At 40.9% G+C, this 15,210-nt stretch overlaps 1 protein-coding gene across 1 annotated transcript in view; it reads left to right on the plus strand.

The window, feature by feature from the left end:
- Window positions 1-15,210, plus strand: part of ZNF609 (zinc finger protein 609) — a 195,947-nt gene that overhangs the window by 26,025 nt on the left and 154,712 nt on the right. The window lies entirely within an intron of this gene.

A 15,210-nucleotide genomic window follows, 5' to 3' on the forward strand; every position in this document is an offset into this window, starting at 1 on the left:
AATTTTCATTACATGTAATCTACCAAGTGTTCTATTGGTGACTGCCAGAGAGCAAAAGGACCCATTTGGGGCAAGTAAACAGTGGAGCAGGAGGTCCTGAAGTACTTAATCAGCTCTTATGAATTAGTGTTGTGGCCATGAAATTTTGGCCTTGAAAGAGAGTCTTTGGCCACTAACGTATAGTTCTTGGCTGAGTATCTCTCTCAACTATGGGAATCAAAGTCTCCTGGTGGTTTAATAGCTGCCAGACAGCGTAATGATACCTTGCCTTCTGCTTGACTTGGAAGGACAGGTGCCTACAGCCCCACCAGGGGCTCTCCTCCTTTGGGAAAATTATCTTAGTTCATGTCTCAGTAAATGGAATTTGCAGGTCTAGAGCAGAGTGGCTGTGAGTCTAGGGTCAGCTCAGGCTGCCTTAAACTTCTGCAGCTTACACTTTCCTACAAAGTGGCTGGCCTGGTAATGAGCTCTTCATTGGCTCTTGATTTTCTGCTCTCTGCTCACCCTGTGCTTTCAGCTGATCCCAGCAGATGCAGTATAAATGGATTTCTCTGTAATTGCATCCGCTGCAACAGGGAATACCTATTTCCATATGTAAGTGTTAATAAATAGAGGCTGGATGTGTATGTTTGGGTGGTAGTGTCCTCTCAGTGCTGGCTTGTGTTTTCTTTGCTGTAGGTATTTTGGTCCTTGCCTCTGGCACATCTATAAGTCTTAGCAACATCTGGGCTTCCCTGGTAACAGTGCTGTCAATTTTTTTCCACTAATAACCCAATGGTTTATTCCCTTTTACCAGTGGCAGCTGCCAGAGAGACTGCCTGTTTAGGTGACAGATGCTACAGGCCACCTCAGGGGAGTCAAGTCCCAGCAGGTTACTGGCGTGGTGCATCCTGTGCTGGCTGTGATTTACCATTTTCTTTGGGTTGCAGATGGGCAATAACTGTTTTAAAGAGGCCTAGGAGTACCAGGAGTTCTTGCTTCTGTTCCAGGCCCTTTAACTGTTCCCTACCTCTGGCATCAGCAAGCTTTTGCCGCATCTCTATTCATGTTCATAATCTTTGTTCTTCGTGTGCTGCAAAGTGGCCACTTCTGGAGGTGACCTTCACTTTCCTTTCTGTTTAGAACTCTTGACTCATGTTGCAATCTTCTAAGCCCAGTAGTGGTCTGTGGGTGAAAGGATTAATGATGCTTAGCTTCATGTTGGGTTTAAGTCTAAATGTCCTTGAGAGTCTCCAACAGAGAAGCAAACGGAACCCTTTTTCTCTTACAGGTTCAGGGACTAGGTAGGTGACTGCCCTTCGGATTATAATTGGGCTGAAAGATACAGTATGTTCAGCTAAGAATATATTTTGGTCAAGGGAAATTTGGTTCTTAATAAGGTAGCTGTGTTATACACTTTGTCTCCCAAAAAGACTGTGAATGGGGCAGTGGAATGAGAGAGAAAATGGAGAGAGACTGTGCTGCTGTTTTTGGAGGAAAGATGAAAGTGCTGAGAAGTACTTTTAAAAGAGGAGACTTGCTGCACGGTTTGCTGTTACTCTAGGCAAGAACCTGCTTTCTCAATTCTTTTCCTTGTTCCCTCAATCCTTCTGGACGGTCTGGTTCTGGGGGGTGCCATTCTAAAGCATTTGGCGGTCGGAATAGATAATTATGTAAATAAATGTTTGGAAGTTGCTAGGAGATGAAAACACTGTGCAGAGAGTCAGCATTTCTGGAATGGGAGGAGGGGAAGATGCAAAAGGGAACGTAAATTAGGAATCTTGGAATAGAGCAGCTTTTGAGAAACAAGGACCCCAGGGTTTGGGGCATAAGGGGCTTTTGAGTCAATGTTTGATGATTGATACTTTACCTTAAAAGCTAAGTCTTTGAAAACTTGTTTAAGATTTTTCTCTCTGAGCTATGGCCTTGCCTATGGCTTAACTGGTTTGGAATGTTCCATCCATGTGGGGACAACCAACAGAACCAAAACAGCAAAACAGATGTTTTGATATAATCTAGGAATTACATATGCTGAGCTGGAAACTGTCATGAAGAGGGGAAACTCATAAAATTTGGAAAGGTTCTTAGCTGGAGTCTCCTTAACCCACATGCACTCCTCTAAGCCCCTTGGAAACAGGAGAGAAGAGAATGGAGTTTGTGGTATAGGACAGAATTGTTACATGTCTCCTGCTAGCTAATGAGGAGGATTTGAATATTCAAATTCTCTACTTCAGGATGTTCTCTCTTATCAGGGTATAGGTGTCTCAATCCACGGCTGAGCAAATTCCTATCAGCAGCAGAAGTGGATTTCCCTTCATGGGATCTCACTGCTGCTCCCCACACTTCTCTCTGGCAAGGCTCACTGTGCTGTTTCCCAGAGTTCTAGGAGATACCAGAGATGGCTGTTAGCAACTACTGCTGCCCTGAATTGTCCTCGAACACTCCTGCCTCATACTTCCTGCCAGCTGAAGAGATGGGGGAAGGGAATGTTGAGGCATAAACAAAACAGAGCCTTCCGGCTCCTGTCTGCTCCCTTGCCTCTGATTTGATTGATAGGTTGTTACGTTAGGGATGGAGGGGGAGGTTGGACGAGGGAGGGTGCCGGTCTGAAAGTCCCCAGCTTAGTGCTCGCGCTGCTGCTCTGACAGGCAAGAAAAAGAATTTCCATAGCACCAAAGGCAGTGATCTGTGTGGACTTTGAGGTAGGGCTTAAGCCAGGAATTTAAGGTGAGGCTCCCCCACTCCCTCTGCCGCCCCACGAACCATGTAAAGTTCTAGTGGCTAAAGGATCTAGAAGTTCGCAACCAGAGCTCTCCTTGTCTCTTTAGCTGCTGTTTTTGATCTTGGAAGGTAGAAACACTGCAGTGTGCTTTCCCCATATTTATGTCTCAGCTTCTGCTGCCCTCAGAATGCTGCATACACATACTTAGCACTTCCCTCACTAGTTTAGGATACAAAGAAAGCTCAAGTGTGCTCTTTGGGCTCTTTTGCCTTCCGATCGTGCTTGCTGTCATATCCTGTGTTCTAAGAGCATCTTCCTTTGCCCTTGATTTTGTTTTCTTGCCCTAGTTTATGCCTTCCAGCTCATTTCTCTCGTGTTGCAATCCCTCATTGCTCAACCAAGGTCAGGTCTCTTTTATTCTTTCTGATCCAAGGCTTTCTCTCTTAACGCCTTCCTCCTTTGCTAGCAGTTCTTTCTCAGCTATCGATGACATAGCAGTGAGCCTTGCTTCCTGAAGCCAAATGTCCTCAAGCATTTTCCTTCATGGAAAAAATTAAAAAGAAGTTGAGATGATATTTATGGGGGACAGAGATGCATTCTCAAACTACAACGAAGCCTGAGCTTAATTTTAGTTTTTCTTCAGCAGCTGTGTTTTCTACCTGGGTGTTGTAATTCAAGGAGGGCCCTGAGAAAGATTATCTAGTCCAATCTTCTCACTTTATAGAAGAGGGGACTGAGACCAGGGAGGTCATGCGACTTACCTAGACTCTCAGAGGGAGTCGGTGGCAAAGCCGGGGTTTTGTTTACCAGGTTCTTGTGGCATATCGTTACGCTGGGATTCTTAACAAATCCTTCATTGTTATGAAGGATTCTGTTTTCCCACTTTAAAGACTACCTTAACAACATTGGGTATATTAATAAATGCCCAGATGCTCTTAAGACTGCTTTCATTGGTTTTCTGTATTGATTATAATATTGTAGACTCTCAGTAAACAATAGATCTTTGAGTTTTGCTTTCTTTGGTAAGGTGATGATGTTTACAAAGAACAACCATTTGTATCTGATGCTGAACCTCCTGTATTGTATTATACAGAGGGAAGAATGTTACTTTTAACTCTGTACTTTGAGCTTGACTTACTGAGAGTGTGTGTTTGTGTTCTGGAGTATTATTGTTCAGTGAAATTTTCATTGTTATCACTGAGGCATTGCCAGCTCCCTCTTTATTTGGCAATTGCAGGTATGAAAAAACAAAACCCTGCTTTGTGCTTCTTGAATACATCACTAATAGGCAGACCTTAAATGTATTAATATTGTGGATATTAACCGTTTCATAAAGACATGGTATACTGTTAGATACCATTATCATCTTTCATTCATTCTATGTATTAATTGAGTGCATTTTAGATTCCAGGTATTGTGCTTAATACCAGATATTTACTGATGAATAGAACAGAAATGGTTGCTGCTCTTTGAGGAGCTTACAGTCTACCGGCTAGGACAGAGTTCTTGAAATTGTGGTCCATAAAACCATGTGCATCATATCATTCGAGTGTCAGAAATGCATATCCTTGGACACTACCCCAGATCTGCTAAATAAGTGTTAGGGGTAGGGACCCAGAAAACTCTCCAGATAATTGCTATATACTTTCATGTTTGTGAATTTTCTTTAACCATTGTTAAAGATGGGCACTTCATAAGGTGGGCACTTCATAAGGTGGGCATTGAGATCCACTTCTAACCTGAAACACCAGTCTTAAACTGCACATTAGCTCTTACTTATAACTTAATGGTTAAGAGTACAAACTCTGGAGCCAAACTACCAGGGTTTGTATCCCAGCTTTGCCACTAATTAACTGAGTGATATTCAACAAATTACTTAACTGAGCTGCCTCCGTTTTCTTGTCTACACGATAGGAAAACAGTAGTTCTTTACTAGAATTTTTATGAAAGTAAATTAGTTAATCCATATAAAACACTTAGAAAAGTGCTTGGCACATAGGGAACATTCAATAAATATTGGGAAAAAAAAGAAAAACATGATTTGAATTGAAATATGTCTCAATTGACTCTAGGCAATAATGAGCTGAAATATCACAACATACCACCTATACAGGAAGCCCAGTATAAACAGATAAGCACGTTGGCTAGGACTTTCAGCACTGTTCTCAGAAGACGTTCCAAACCTGTATTGGGACCTGTATATGCTTGTGATGTGTTCTAAAGGCCTTGGTATTTATAGTGGGGTTTGGTGAGGTAGAAGGCCAGAAATTGGTTTCTAGAGATAATGCAGCGGCCTGTTGAAATTCAGGTTTCATATGAATTGAGTTTCCTTTTTGGCCAGAGCCCTGGTGTGGGGTTGAGTATGTTGGATAGATATTGCTGTGGGTTTGCCAGCATGTGCAATCTCATGTATGCTGGAAGAGCACTGAATGTTTTTGTTTCTGTACAAGAGTGCATGGAAAATCTAAGTCCTAGTCCTTAATCTTCCTCCCCCAGTGTGAACTTGTATTTTTGCCATTTGGGTATAAGAGCTATTACCAACAGAGCTCATCCAGGGAGGCAGCAGGGCTTGGGCTTTCAGGCTGGAGGTGGCAGTAACATGCACAGCTGAGATCCTGCCACTGCTGGCTGTCTGAGCCCTCCTCTCTGTGGTGTTCACTCTTCAAGCTATGCTTGAGTAACCCGCCTCCAGAGCTGCTGACAGGGCTGTGTTCAGAGGCCTTGGAAATTACACTGTTCATTTCCTTATCATCCCCTGACCTGCAGTGCAGAGCCTTCTGGTGCAGGAACAAGGCAGAAAGAAATCCAGACGGCTGCCAGCCAGCATGTGTCAGTGACTACAAAGAAGGAAATTGGACTTGCTCACTTAAAAACCATGGGGTTAGGCTTTGATTTTTGGTTCCTGCCGAGAGTTATTTGTGTGTGCGCGCATGTTCTATCTCAGTGTGCATGTATAGAATGAGTCTGTACATGGCAGAGCTGTAGAGGAGGAGCGTCTGAAAGTAGAAAGCAGAAAGGAGATTGCTTTTCTCATCAGTTAATTTACCAGTCTTGCCACTGGATTGGGCCTGGAAGGATTACCATCAGGAAGGTGCCAGGCCATATTAATATTTTAAAATATATATCTCTCTAGATACAGTTTAGTCATGGTTGAGAGCACCTACCCAAGTAAGAAGCTTCCCAGGCTAGCTGAGAAGACATTTTTAACAAATCCTGTTCTCTGAAGTTGTTCATCCTAGATGACATTGACATAGTCAATATTTAAGCTACCTAAGAAAGTAGAGTTTGGCCATTATCGGGTAAAAGGGGTAGCTCTTTTGTGATGGGGGATAGTATGACAAGGAAAGATAGGAAGAATTTATAGCATTTTGTGACTTTTTTTTTTTTTTTAATTTCTGGTGCAAAATTCTATTATGTTTTCAGAGCCTGTCCCTGTGCTTTTGTTTTATGATCTTATGAAACAGTCTACTTCTTTTTTTCTTTTGGCATTTCTCTTGCCCTAGGAGACCCAAAGGAAACACTTTTCAGACTGAAGAAGTACTATGTGTATGATAAGGTTCTTGAGCAGAGTGTACAGTCATTTGGACCTTAATTTTCCTTTTTCTGTATTTCTACTACTTTAGTGTCCCTCGTGTCTCACCTGGTAAAGAATCTGCCTGCAATGCGGGAGACTTGGGTTCCATCCCTGGGTTGGGAAGATCCCCTGGAGAAGGGAACAGCTACCCACTTCAGTATTCTGGCCTGGAGAATTCCATGGACTGTGTCCATGGGGTTACAAAGAGTCGGACACGACTGAGTGACTTTCTCTTTCACTCTCATCTGTAAAATGCTTGCTTTCTGCAGAGCTGTAATATTATGCTGTCTGCTTGCAATGTTGGTTGATATAAGAAATGGCCAATGTCATTTGTGATATTGGAGCCCTTGTGAAGTGGGAAAAAAAGAAGTCTTTTAAGCTTTCAGTCCTTAGAGATATTTTTAAACCCTAAGTGTCTCTCTTGTTGGAAGTGCTCTGTAGAGAAGTGTTTTTACATGAGAAACACGACAGCTAAGATGAGAGGGAATTATTTCCTTTTGTTGTTGTTCAGTCGCTAAGTCGTGTTCGACTCTTTGTGACCCCATGAACTGCAGCATGCCAGGCTTCTCTGTCTGTCACTGCTTCCCTGATGTTCATTCAGTCAGTGATGCCATCCAACCATCTCATCCTCTGTCATCCCCTTCTCCTCTTGCCCTCAGTTGTTTTGAGCATCAGGATCTTTTCCATTGAGTCAACTCTTCTCATCAGGTTGCCAAAGTATTGGAGCTTCAGTTTCAGCATCAGTCCTTTCAATGAATATTCAGGACTGATTTCCTTTAGGATTGACTGGTTTGATCTCCTTGCTCTTCAAGGGACTCTCAAGAGTCTTCTCCAACACCACAGTTGGAAAGCGTCAATTCTTTGGTGCTCAGCCTTCTTTACTGTCCAATTCTCATATCCATACATGACTACTGGAAAAACCATACCTTTGACTATACGGACCTTTGTTGGCAAAGTGATATCTCTGGTTTTTAATACACTGTCTAGGTTTGTCATAGCTATTCTTACCTTCTTGTAAAGCAGTGATCCCTACATCAGCAACATCAGCATTGCACCTGGACACTTGTTAGAAATTCAAGTATCAGATCCCGTCCCATGTCCCCAAATCAGAAACTTCAGGCTTAAGGCCCAGCAATTTACGTTTTACCATTCACTCTCTCACTGATCATGTTTTGCGTTAAGGTTTGAGATCCACTGTGGTAGAGCACATTTCCTCTTAATAGTGAAGATCAAATTCACCAAAAAGTTTAAAAGGTAAATAGCTCTGGACAGTAGGTATGATTTTTTTTTTTTTTCCTCCCGGATGATGTTCAGATATATCTTTTTCTTTATGGACAAACTGACAGGAACCTAAAATTAGAAGGAATACCTAAGGATTTGGGAGTTTGAGAGCAGAAGAGATATTTAAATTATAACTTTTCTAATCCTCGCTTTTCTCATCTTTAATGTGTGAGTGAATAACTACTGACTTCATAGGGTTATTATGAGTAGATTAAATAAAGAAGGTTAAACACTCAGCACAGTGTCTAGCATGTAAAGTTGAAAGTAAAGTTGTTAGTTGCTCAGTTGTGTCTGACTCTTGGTGACCCATGAACTGTAGTCTGCCTGGCTTCTCTGTACTTTGAATTCTGCAGTTAAGAATACTGGAGTGGACAGTCATTCCCTTCTCCAGGAGATCTTCCCAACCCAGGGATCAAAACTCAGTATCCTGCATTGCAGGCAGATTCTTTACCATCTGAGCCATCAGGAAAGCCCACCTAACATGTAGTAAGTACTCCGTAAATATTAGCTGTTGCTGATGGTACACTGTTACTAGCTATGAGGGGCAGAGTAATTGTGAAATTAAGGAGAAAGGATATCCTTTGAAGAGATAAGCCCCTAGAGGTTTTGGAAAGTAATGAGTTTATGATAGCTAATATTTTGAATCCTGGTTTCCAGGAAGGCTTAGGAAGAGACTGATTCAGAGCATTTGGAACCATTAAGGTTTGGGATTTTATCATTTGCTGGTTAGTTTGTTGGACTCCTTTTGGTTACAGAGCTGATCTCATGTTGAAGAACATGGCTCTTGCATAGCTATTTCCCATTAATAGCTAAGGTTTGGTGTATACTCCAGCCTTCTGAATTATTTTTCTCAGCATTGGAATGGCTATAAAGGATTATTTTGTGGCAGGAATGGGGACCTCTTCCAGGGCCCAAGGGTGGGCTCTTCTCTAACACTCAGAAATGTCCAAGGACACACATGTGCTGACAAAGCAAGAGACTTTATTGGGAAAGGGCCAGGTGGAGAGCAGCAGGGTAAGGGAACCCAGGAGGACTGTTTCTTCCTTTTGGTGGTACCTTGTTAGTTCTGTATTCCTTACTAGGACCTCCTGTTTAAGATAACTCATTCAAGTGGTTACTGCCAGGCCTGACCAGGGTGGGTGGTTTCAGTCAGTGGTTCCCCTAACATTTATAGTTTAGAGAGTTTTTTCTTCCCCTCTGTTAATCCTTGAAGAGTGCAGACTTCAGCCTTTTGAAAGGATTAGAATACAGGTAGTCTAAACAGTCAAGAGCAGAATAAGGATTGAGATACTTATTTTTGTGAATTTGTCACTAACTGCAGGAAATAAAAGAGCAGTCCTTAGGTTTTTAGGAAGTGGTCTATTTTCAATTTGAAATATTGTCCACTGAGAGAGTACAATTTGACTGTGTGCTTGAAAAATACATTTAATTGAATATTTTTAAATTTGAAACCACTGGGTTTCAGCCTTAGTGGCACTACTGCTGCTAAGTCACTTCAGTTGTGTCTGACTCTGTGCGACCCCAGAGACGGCAGCCCACCAGGCTCCCCCGTCCCTGGGATTCTCCAGGCAAGAACACTGGAGTGGGTTGCCATTTCCTTCTCCAGTGCATGAAAGTGAAAAGTGAAAGTGAAGACGCTCAGTCATATCCGACTCTTCGTGACCCCATGGACTGCAGCCTACCAGGCTCCTCCGTCCATGGGATTCTCCAGGCAAGAGTACTGGAGTGGGTTGCCATTGCACTCTCCGAGTGGCACTCCTAGCTTGGTTTAAATGAACCAGACCGGGCCATTAAATCCTTTCTTGTCCTTTTTTTTTTTTTTTTAATTGAGGTACAATTGACAATAACATTATGTAGTTTCAGGTGTACAATGTAATAATACCATGTTTGTGTTGGAAAATGATCATTTCGGTAAGTTGTTACATTCTCATTGCTACAAAAATTTTTTCTGTGTTAAGAATTTTCACGATTTACTTCCTAGCTACTTTCAGATATGCAGTAGAGTATTATTAAGTGTGTGTGTCTGTGTTAGTTGCTCAGTCGTGTCTGATTCTTTGCAACCCTGTGGACTGAAGCCTGCCAGGCTCCTCTGTCCATGGGATTTCCCAGGCAAGAATATTGGAGTGGGTTGTCTTCCTGACCCAGGGATATGTCGTCTTAATTTTCCACAAATCTATGACACCCCAATATAAAATAATAAAGACCTTATTCCTGAACCTGCTTCTGGACACATTCAAATTAAATGCACTCTTTTAAGAAGAGCCAGAATCACTTGAGATAGGAATAGTAAAGGTTCACTGTCTGTCTTTGCTTTTTTTTTTTTTTTTGTAAACACAAACTATTTCCTTGAAATCAGGAAGGAATTAAGTGTTTTTGAACATAAAGTATTTCCCTGGTGGGATTCTAAATCTCATACCCAAGAAAGAGTAATTATAGTTAAAATGCAAATTGTTATCAGAGATGAACATATACTTGAATATGCTGCAAACTCATAGTTTAAATAATTATGGAATATCATGTTTGGAGCAAAATCATAATGACATAACCTTAAATTTTCATATAATAGTTTTGTTTTGTTTTTTAATTTGACTATACTACATGGTATATGGGATCTTAGTTCTTCAACCAGGGATTGTACCTGGGCCCCTGCAGTGGAATCATGGAATCTTAACCACTGGACTGGCTACGGAAGTTCCCATATAATAAAATTTAAAACATAGTTTTTAGTACTGATACAAGTGTTATTTAGGCTTTCAAAATTTACATTAATCTGTACTTTAGATAGATCTTTTTTGGTTTTGGTGTATGCATATACCACTGCAAAGGAGGAGAAAAAAATGGCAAATGTAGGGAAGAAATCACACAAAGTGACTGCACATTTATATACACCATATTAGTCTAGATCTTAATTCTCTCAGTATGCAGATTTCTAAACATCTGGTAGAGTGTCTGTTTTAGATAAGATATGCCATAAGGCATTTTTCATTTTACTTATACATATGTGCTTAGATTGAGAATGTGGTTGCTTATTACAATTTCAGAAAGAGGTTGAGAAATTCTTTCATTTATATTTGTACTCTGGTATCTCTCCTGTCCATTCCATCTCTTACAAGGATCAGGTTCTAAAGTCAGGGTTTGACTTGGTCAGAAAGTACCCTTGAAGATTACATGGGTGGTACCATGTTAGAGATTGTCATACAAACGTCACAAAGTCAACATAAACAGTTTTTTTCTTTAGCATTGAAACAAACCATCATTTCTTTGGTTGAAGTCTCATGTAAAAGCTGGCTTTTATTTGAGGACTGAATTGATGAAAACTATGTTTTTGTAAATACTAGAATTAACTGAACCCTTCAAAATACTTACACTATGAGGAGACACAAGGAAATGGAAACCAGATAAATGAACAGCCAGTTCAAGTCTCCCATCTCTGGTTCCCTCCAGAGTGTATACTCAATAGATGGAATAACTGCAAGGCCCAAACCATTCACATTATTCTTTGTGTTTGTTGTTGTTTTGCCAGTCACATAAAGTTGATTTGTCTATGTTATCTGTTTAGCGTAAAAAGTATTTTATGGCCAAAGAAATCTTGGGCTCCACTTTCTCTCTATAGTGTAAGATTACAGGTCTGTGGATTGAATCCAGCCTAACGATTATTCTTTTGTAGCATTCCTACCAACATAAATATTCTTGAGCCTGGTCTCTTTTTTAGGTCTAGTGCCTTTGGTAGCCTCTTTCAGCTACTCTTCATTTTCTATCCTTTTCTGATTTAGAATCTAAATCATTCTTTTTAAATATCTTGTAGTTGTTTTATAATAATTGTTTTTTGTTATTTATGATACTCAGTTTTGTATTTGTGAATAGGTCCTGCCCTAACCAGATGGGTTTATATTTAGTTATGGAGATTTAGAGAGGGGGCTTTTCTCTTCCTCTCCAACTGAAAATAATTAACTAGAAAAAAATAGTCATTTTTATATGTTTTACCATGGGTATTCGTTACAGTCTGGGCATAGCATTGGTTATATCAAGAAAACCACTGTACTACTGACTATAAGTTTTTATCCATAGTTTGAAATCACTATTAGCTACTGCTTAGGGATGATACTGTTGTGAATAGAATGCCTTATTTGAAGGCTTGGTGCCAGTACTATGCTTTTGGCTGTGTACTGGTGGCAACTCTTGGCCAGCACATTGCAATTGTCCTATAGGACTAGAGAGACAGAAGTTTTCATGTTGAAGCGCTAAGTGCAAATGTTTCTGGGTGTAGGCCAGTACATCACTGAGGAAGAAGAAAAGTACAGTTTGCCACTCCCTGGGAAGCAATCTGGCCAGGTCAGGCCTCCCAGAACTGAAAGTTTATTGATTTAGGACGGTCTGGGGGTTTGTCCCTCAGCCTTTGTGATATGGAACTTATTTTCAAAGCAAGGGAAGGGATGGGATAGAGCAACTTAAAACTAATGTCACTTCTCAAATCTGTAATGCCCCTTTTAGAACTAAGCAGGTGGTGGTGGTGGTTTAGTTGCTAAGTTGTGTCCGAATCTTGCGATCCCATGGTTGTAGCCTGCCAAGCTCCTCTGTCCTTGGGATTCTCCAGGCAAGAATACTGAAGTGGGTAGCCATTTCTTTCTCCAGAGGAACTTCCTGACCCAGGAATTGAACCCAGATCTGCATTGCAGGTATATTCTTTACTGACTGAACTATGAGAGCAGAGCTAATATCACACAAAGAGGAGAAGATTGATTGTTGTTTAGAAACCGAGTAGTTAGGGCTATCCCTAGCTTCTGCTGGGTTAGTGACCTGAAGTGGCATTTAATGTAGAGAAAAGTCTGGGAAAGTAGTTGAAAAGTAATACTTCAGTGACATTTTCATGTTTGACTAAAATTTTTCAGATTTTTCATTTGTTTTTATTTTGTAGTTACATTTCATCTTCTATTTCATATCTAAACAAAAGCAGGAGCAAAAGGCTAGGTAAATCACACTTTAATCCTTCCCATTCCCTTGCCCGAATAAAGCCTGATACTAAGGAAAGCTTATTGAAATGAACTGGGAGCAACTGGATAGGTATGCTTGGAAGATAGTGAGGACGTAGTGGAGCTGGGCTTTGAAATGGTGTGTGTGGGGAATAAGTATGTAAATATAAACTTTGATGGTTTAGTTTTATGTTTAACAAATAAATACTTTCCTTATCACCTGTTTACTTGCCATTGGCAAGAAAAACAGCAAATGGCTGGTTTACCACCCTTTAAGGATGGTTTTAACTAGGAATTGGAGATTGGGTAGTTTAGGAGTTGATAGAAAGAGGTGATATCTTTGGTGTAAGTAATAAAAAAAAAAAACTTTTAAAGGAAACTTAATCTTATTTATTTACTTAATTTACTTATTTTTCTTTTGGCCAAGCCAAGGGGCTTGCAGGAGTTCCCTGACCAAGGATTGAACCTGGGTTATGACAGTGAAAGTACAGTAGACTGTGGCTTCCCTGATAGCTCAGTTGGTAAAGAATCCCCCTGCAATGCAGGAGCCCCGGGTTCAATTCCAGGGAATGGATCGGGAAGATCCACCCCCTGGAAGAGGGATAGGCTGTGGTGGTGGTTTAGTCATTAAGTTGTGTCCGACTCTTGCGACCCTGCGGACTGTAGCCTGCCAGGCTCCTCTGTCCACAAGGCTTTTCCAGGCAAGAATACTGGAGTGTGTTGCCATTTCCTTCTCTAGGCGATCTTCCCGACCCAGGAATCGAACCCAGGCTACCCACTGCAGTATTCTGGCCTGGAGAATTCTATCGGCTGTATAGTTCATAGGGTCGCAAAGAGACACGACTGAGCGACTTTCACTTTCACCAGAGAAGTCCCAGAAACTTAGATTTTAGTGTAGTTCTGTTAATAAAAATAATTTTTTCTTAAATATTCTTGTGTTAATCTTATCTTAGGAATGGTTCCTTATCATTACATTTATCCTGCTTATGTTCTTCTACATGTTTCAGAAACATTTCCAAAGTTTGACTTGTAGCTGCAGAGTAATAAGTCTAGTAGGAGGGACAGAATGTAATCAAATAAGTACATAAGTTTATGAAGGCTAAGGTCAAAGAAAATATCCATGAAGATATCTGAAGAATGAATAGGATCAATAGTTGGGCGAAGGGAGTAAAATGAATGGACAACCAAGTGGAAATGTCCCTTAAGGTCCGGAGATTATGAGAGAAAATTGGAAATCTAAAAATGTGAGAGTTACTAATGTGAACAAATAAATGATAATTGATGCCATGAAGGTGGGTGAGCTTACCCAAGGAGAATGTGTCTCTTGAATGAGACAAAAAGAAAGGGGCCCAGGATAGATCTCTGAAGAGCACCAAGAATATAGCTAAATAGATGGCCTATTAGGCAGTGCTTCCGTGTGTAATGGAGAGAATATAGAACTGCAACAGGGGACACAAAAACATTTAAAGTCTACAAAAACATTTAAAAATTCTCTGAAAGTGATTATAGAACTTGCTTAGTTCTGTAGTTAGATTTGGATTGAGTCATGCTTTAAGGGGAGAAGGCAATGGCAACCCACTCCAGTACTCTTGTCTGGACAATCCCATAGACGGAGGAGCCTGGTAGGCTGCAGTCCATGGGGTCGCGAAGTCAGACTTGACTGAGTGACTTCACTGTCACTTTTCACCTTATGCATTGGAGAAGGAAATGGCAACCCACTCCAGTGTTCTTGCCTGGAGAATCCCAGGGACGGGGGAGCCTGGTGGGCTGCCGTCTCTGGGGTCGCACAGAGTCAGACACGACTGAAGCAACTTAGCAGCAGCAGCATGCTTTAAGAAAAAGTGCCTTGCCCGTGCTGCTTGTGAACAATGAAAGCGTGATCTTTGGTTTTTACTTTAACCACTTTCCATACTTTTTCTGCTTTTCACAGCCTCTTCCAAATCATACTTAACGTCACCATGGAATTAAAATGAAAGTGTAGACTTTGTAGTTAGACCTGTGTTTGAACCCCAGCACTGCCACTTAATAGATGTGGAATCTTGAAAACTTCCTCTCTGGATCTCATTTTCCTTAAATTTTTATGGATTAAAACCACACTGTAAGTGCACAGTATATGGTAGTCCAGTAGTTGTTAACCAGCAACAAATGTTTGTTCTGTTTTCTTTTTTTCTTCCTTGGAGCTTCTGTTTTTCCCAGGCAGGGTGATTTTTTTTTTTTTTTTTAATCTGTGATCATGTTAACCGCAGCTTTTCTGCTAGAGCAAAGGAGTTTTGCATTTTTGGTAAAACCCCTTACTAGAGAGGAAGTAGAAGGAGGGCTTCTAGAAGGTAATCCAGAAGTTTCAACAACAGCATCATTGGTAGTTGGGGCTAGGGGCAGTCAGGTGTATTGTAGGATGTTTAGCAGTGGCTTTGCTTTTACCCAGTAGGTGCCAGGAGCATTCCCCCCAAGCTGGGACAACCAAAAATGTTTCCACACATTGCCAAATGTCCCTGAAAGGACAGAATTCCATTTGAGAACTGTTTGCTAAAATACTTTTTCTTGATATGTGTGTACAGGACTGTGTTTATGTAATTTTATGTTTATGAAAATGCAGTGAGTTGTATAATAAACGCAGTTTCCTGTTGCAGATGTTATGTTCCCACACACACAAAAATCTGTAATTCTTTTTTCACCAAAAGCAA

This window comes from Capricornis sumatraensis, chromosome 2, assembly GCF_032405125.1.
Source record: "Capricornis sumatraensis isolate serow.1 chromosome 2, serow.2, whole genome shotgun sequence".
In the NCBI taxonomy this organism is placed as follows: Eukaryota; Metazoa; Chordata; class Mammalia; order Artiodactyla; family Bovidae; genus Capricornis; species Capricornis sumatraensis.